Below are 6,294 nucleotides of genomic sequence, written 5' to 3'. Positions count from 1 at the left end.
CCAATTTGTCAGGTCACAGAAGGAGACAATGGACTGGCAAACTAAACATTCGGCATTGATTCAGAGCCATAAAGAACACAACCTGATAGAGAGCAAGAAGTCCAAAGAGGCAATACAAAGAATTTCCATTCTGGACCAAAAAGTGCAGGATGTTGAGAAAGAAATGACAAAACTAAGAATTAAGAATGACGAGACAAAGTTGAAATGTTCAGACATCTCGAAGAAACACAAAGAGGTGCTCAAAGAAAAGGAAACACTTTCTAAGTGTAAAGAACAGCAAGATAAAGCCATAGAGATACTCAAGGAACAGATGAAAACCAATGCTCATCCAAAGCATATCAAGCATGATTACCATTTTTGTACCGGACAAGCACTGGAATATTACAACGGGAAGTTGGAACACCAAAGAGAACAGTTATGGAATGTGAGAGAAAAACTGAAGAAAAGCAATGAAGCAGTTTGTAAACTTCAGAAACGATGTGAGGAACTGGAGGGGAAGAACAAGGAACTGGAAAAGAGATTATTTAAGTCAAAGACGGTGCATGATGATAAGCGGACTATAAGAGAACAGAATTTAATAATTCAGTCTCTTAAAAGCCAGTTGTATATTCTACAGCAACAGGCTGTGGAGCGCAATGTCAAAACAGTGTCTTTCCAAGGACATCAATTAGGCACGGGTGCCAATTCGATCTAGCATCAGTATCGGGTTTCAATACTAACGAAATTGACAGATCGGAATTTTCCAATCCAGCCTGCGGAGATTTACGATTCATGAAGTCTCGTCTGTGATTTACTGTTGCTGAAATGACTCCACAAGTCCCTGCTGGCTGCTCGGCTCTCTGGTTGCAAAATCTGGTTGTGGAATAGATTTCCTGAAGGGAAATGAGTCTCAATGACATGAGGAGTAATGAGTCAGGAAATCCTGCTTATCTCATTGGTTGAGGTACAGTTGCTCATGAACAAGGAACCGGAAGACAACAGATGAGCAAACAAAGCAGCCCTCTCGTGGTTCAAATGGAGGCCCAGAGAGCCCATTCAAAACCACTGCCAAGTCCCACAGTAGGAATCTGAAGAAAAATTAAAAAGCCAACCAAATAGAATGCAACTGGTGGAAAGAGCAGGAAAAAAACTAACAAAATTACACCCAACTCTTTCAGATATCTTAACAAATAAGGAATTTATCGGCAAAAGAAGTTTACTAATTAGTGCCATTATCTTAAAGGTATGTAGTGCACAAACCTGTGACTAATAACATAACTTTTTACACAAAAACACTTGTAATTTCTTTAATATTCAAGATATCAAGAAATTTATCATGGCAGATATATACATACATGTCTGAAATTCTTTCTCCTCAGTAAACTTTTGAAATTTTTCCAGTGTAGCTGACACGATCCTCTTGATGCCTGCTTCCAAGTACTTTACTGACGCAAATCTGTTGATGAACCAGTCGGTACTACCAGGGTTGGCTGAGGCCACCAGCCCCAGTACTTGGAGGTATAATCTATAGGGGACCCTTCAGATTATGTGCAGGGTGAAGCGTGAGAGACAGGCTCTGAAAGCGTTCAGCCTCCAAAATGCATGCGAAGTTAATTGGCTACAATAATAGTTAAAGGTGTGAACTTGAGTGTGTCTTGAAGTACTCCTCACATTAGGAGGGATTATGCTGACTTGGTGAATTGTCCGTTGCCAGTTTCAGGGGGAAAAAAAGCTCGACCATCTGTTGAGGTTGGCCATAGCAGCGATCCTTGGAGATGCTCAACATTTTCTTAGGTGGCGCTTGACAACCACCAGTGGGAGAGCAGGCCTGACTTTCAGCCACTAGATGACACCATTACGCTCTCACTGTTTAGACCTGTGCGCCACAGTGTGTCACAGAGTGTGATTTCCCATTCTGCCTCAAATGTCAAGGAGATACCCGTCAGCCGCCTGCAGCAGTCTGGACAGTTGACGACTGTTCTGCTCAGTGTCCCACATTGTTCATAGAAAACACAGAGAAGCTTCTTTTAATTAAAAACCAAATTAAACAAGTTAAGTAGAAACAATTTAGCACTAAAGCAATTTTGTTAAACGCCTGTACTCAGTATTTGACAAAGTATTACTGAAATCTTACAGTATGTTTGTAAACACATCAATGGGTGATCGGCCCTTCTGTCCTGTTCTGTCCACGAATGACCGATGCTTTTAAAAAACAAATAAAAACCTACCTTAAAAAAAAAAAAAAAAAAGCCTATTTTTAATAGTGTTTTTAGGTGTCCCTTTTGAACTTCAATGGTTTTATGTCACCCTGACCTACCCTGTTCTTTTAACAGCTGGAGCACTTTGAGATTGTTTAAATGTAAAGTGCATTACAACTGAAATGTATTCTTATTCTTATTATTAAACGCGCTAATGTTGAATGTCAGTCACACTTCAGTGGCTGTCACCCATGTACAAGAATATTGCTCAAATAATAGACAATATCTGTGGAAAACTAGATAAAATTCAAACCTACTTTATGTGTAATGGTGTAACTACTCGGTTTCCTTGACTACTCCAATGCAAGTACTCACGCTACTCTATTTGGAAAAAAATGGTTTCGGTGCATTAGTGACATTAAATTCTGTTCATATTCTGATTATAATTTCAGAACTGGTATTAGACACGATTGTAGCTTAATAATAGCTTTAACACAACATTACAAATGGCATACATTTTCTTTCCCAGCCAATATAAATTCGTTGAATAACATTTTAAAACCTGCCTCTGCCGTCGCTTTGTGCCCACATCAACATGACAATAAGTTCCATGCCAACCCTCCCTTCTACGTACCGGCTCAATTTCTCCGTATGCCATGTATTCTGGGAACAGATTTACCGGAACAAGCCAGATGTGTGCAGAGTAAACAGGTCATAGGCCGAAATTAATCTAAAAACAGACATCAACTCATCAAGCGACAACTGTCAACTTATCGGCTACGATGTGCCAAACGACTGAACTTTACATAACGTGTCACACTCTCGCCATTGTCGAAAAACAAAAACAAAACACTGAATTTATAGAAAATGTGCTCCTTTGGTAAAAATTCACACACTAAAATGATATTCAGTCATTTATTTCTAAGTTCTAATCCCATGCATTGTTTAAATTAAACGCCACAATATATGTTGCACGCAGTAAACATCCATGCCACAGTTTTATTTTAACAAAGAAAAGAAATGCAGTATCAACTGTTTCATGCATCAAATCTGTCCGTATATTCAAAGGAGATCAAAGGAGATCAGCGTCTGTTGCCATGGAGACACCCCCTGCTCAGTGTTTCACACAGTGATGTAGCTACCAGAGCTAATGATGCTAAGTCGGTTTCAGAGGTTGCGTGAGGTCTTGATGGTTTGACAAAATATGTTTCATGTTACAGCAGAAAGTCACAAACGCCTGTACAAATTTTGAGCGGTCCACCATGGATACTATAAATTTTGTTGTCCAGTTTCCCTGGATCATAAAGTCAGATTGACATTACAGATGGCTGATGTTAGAACCGTCATGGAAACATCTGCGTTCGTCCCGTCTCCGGCCTCTCGTAGTTTACAGAGCTTTCTCACGTAAACTGTCAGGCAAAGGTTTTCGAGTCGGCTCCAAACAGACGTAGACTCTGCTGCTCAAACTCGGCGTTTACAAATAAACTGATGGGCAGAGGTCAGGAAATGCATTTAAAGGGTTCAGCAGGGCAACCGGTCACGTTGCAAACACAGACCTAGTCATTGCCTATTATTGCTTCCTCACCAGCCGATCAATGGAATCCTTGCGATAATATTTGACGAACCCCCAACCCATATGTCAGGGATGATTATTAACTGATGTTATGGGTTGTTTTGTCAGGAAAGAAACTAGGTTAATAGATTATTTTGATTACAAAATGAAGACCAAACAAAAGTTATTTGACTTGGATTTGGAATATAGGTCATTCTAAGAGTATTACTATTCTGTGACACCTACGTATTTCCAAATGTGGTGCAACCGACTGATTTTTATTATTTATTTATTTTTTTTTTACAAGTGGGAGGACCAGCATGGACGGTTTGTTGACAGACGTGGTTATGCAATGTTAGGTGGATTTTTATCCTTGAACGAGACTTGGTGTGTGTGTGTGTGTGTGTGAACTCTATGATAAGTTTTGAGAGTGTATCAACATGTTTGTCTGGGCTGTGGATCCGTCCAATTCCAATGCTTGTGAAACTCGCCTCGGTTGTTTTGTCGGCTGCTCAAGCAACTGTGGCGTGCGGCGTAGGAACTGAGCGTGGATATAAAGGTCTGTGCTCAGACGTAAAAAAAAAAAAAATGGATCGATAAGTGTGATACAGGGTGACCTCTTCGCGTCTGTCCCGTCTTCAGTGGGCAAATATGTGAGTCAGTGAGAAAATCTGTGTGGGATAACCTTATATAATGTTACAAGAGACCTGGAACTGATCTGAAGAGTTCATTCACACAGTATTTGCAGTATTTGACGACAAGTTGACCTTGTTGGTGGTTGGACTTCTAAATATTTTACACTAGTCTCTTCAAAGCTATCGCAGTTCTTCTGGGGAAAAAAAAAAAAAAAAGATTTTCTAGTTCCACTATAAGCCCTGTGACGTACACCGGTCAAGTAATTTTGTTTTTATGGACCTGTATTTGCATGGGATTTGTCAGTTCTCCTTATGTCTTCCTGGACTTGTGAGTCTTGACAGATTCTTACAGTCCTGTATGGTTTCAAAACAACCTCTTCTGAGGCTCACTGTAAAGCTTCACATTGACAACCATACATACGGAAACATGTAAAGCTTCCAACTTTAGCTGCACTGGTCAAAGCAGATAAAGTAATTGATAAAGTTTTAGGTAATTATCTCCTGAGTTGAGATTTTATTTTCTCCCCTAATGGTTAGAACAGTTTTAACTCTATTAGCAATTTCCCAAAACATTTTTTAATGGGATTTTACCATTGCCATTTTTCCAGTATTCCTTTTTTTTGAGTAGCTATAATTACTTTATAAATATTTTGCAATACTAGATTTTTTTTTTTATTATTATTTATTTATAGCTCCTTTGCCATCTTTTGCTATTTTTAGCCAGGAGATTAGATTATTTCTTAAATAAACAAATAAATAAATAAACATTGTCGTATTTGCATAAAATAAAATCAAAAACAAAATGTTCATTTATATAGAATTTTATGAATTGTTCAGGGAGCCACGATGGAGTGTATAAAGGTTGCAGACTATGACAAGTTTGTTGTGGTTTTTTTGTTTGTTTGGATTTTTTTTATATACCAGTTTTATTATATTTGCCCTTTATTTGGACCTTATTTTGTCTTTCTTCGTCTTCTGTATTGGTTCACATGGAATTTCCCCTTGCAACCTTTACACTTATTGTCCATGAGTTGATCCCCCAACAAACACGATGGTTTTTGATAGTGCTGCATCGAAAAAACCTTGGAAGGAAAATGGCACAAAGAGTTGTTCTATAGTGCAGTTTTCCCCTTGTGATTTATTCTGTACAAAAGATCCAATATTTTCCACGAACGGATGGTTTTCATATGTTCCAACTGTTCATACAGACACATGTTACATGTGGAAGTGGTTGGAAAATGTATGAATATGAAGGGATGTTTATAAACTTGATGGCACCATCAATCAGAAGCCTCAAAGTTCTACAAGTTGGCTGGTTTGGTTTCTTTTGTTGTCCTGAGGTGAAGACAATACGGTCTTTCACAAAGTTCTGTGACGGATGAATGCATCAAGGCTTCGACCTCGCTGTGCCCACCAGCAGCAAAACTTGTTTTTCCTGTTGCCTCTGTTGTACTTCATGGACTCTTGAAGTTTTTTTTCCAGATGCTTTTTGCATATTTTTTGTCAACATGGACATTTGCGTTTGGTAAAAGCCATGTAAAATAATTGCGCTGCATTATCTTCAACAATTTCGTCTAGAATTGGGACTTTGACACAGCCCGGGTCACATTTAGATTAAAAACCAATAATCTAGTAAAGTTTCATCTAATTTTTTCTTTTTGTCACAGTATACTTTGTGGCCAGAAACTCAACAACAATCTTCTTGGCAGAGGATATGAACCACGTATTGACCTGTCTGTGGGGGCAGACAGACAGCAAATACCCAAATAAACAGAGTCAACGGTGAGCTACAAAGCAGTCAGGAAAACCAGCAGGACAGATCTGGTTATTTATTCTATGTGAATGAGATATACTAGAGTTTACGACTGGTCAGCATGTACTTCCAAGGTTAGCTTTTAGCAATGACACACTACAGCTTAATATTATACAG

Source organism: Blennius ocellaris (genome assembly GCF_963422515.1).
Source record: "Blennius ocellaris genome assembly, chromosome: 17".
NCBI lineage: Eukaryota > Metazoa > Chordata > Actinopteri > Blenniiformes > Blenniidae > Blennius > Blennius ocellaris.
Note: the sequence above shows the minus strand (reverse complement) of the source record.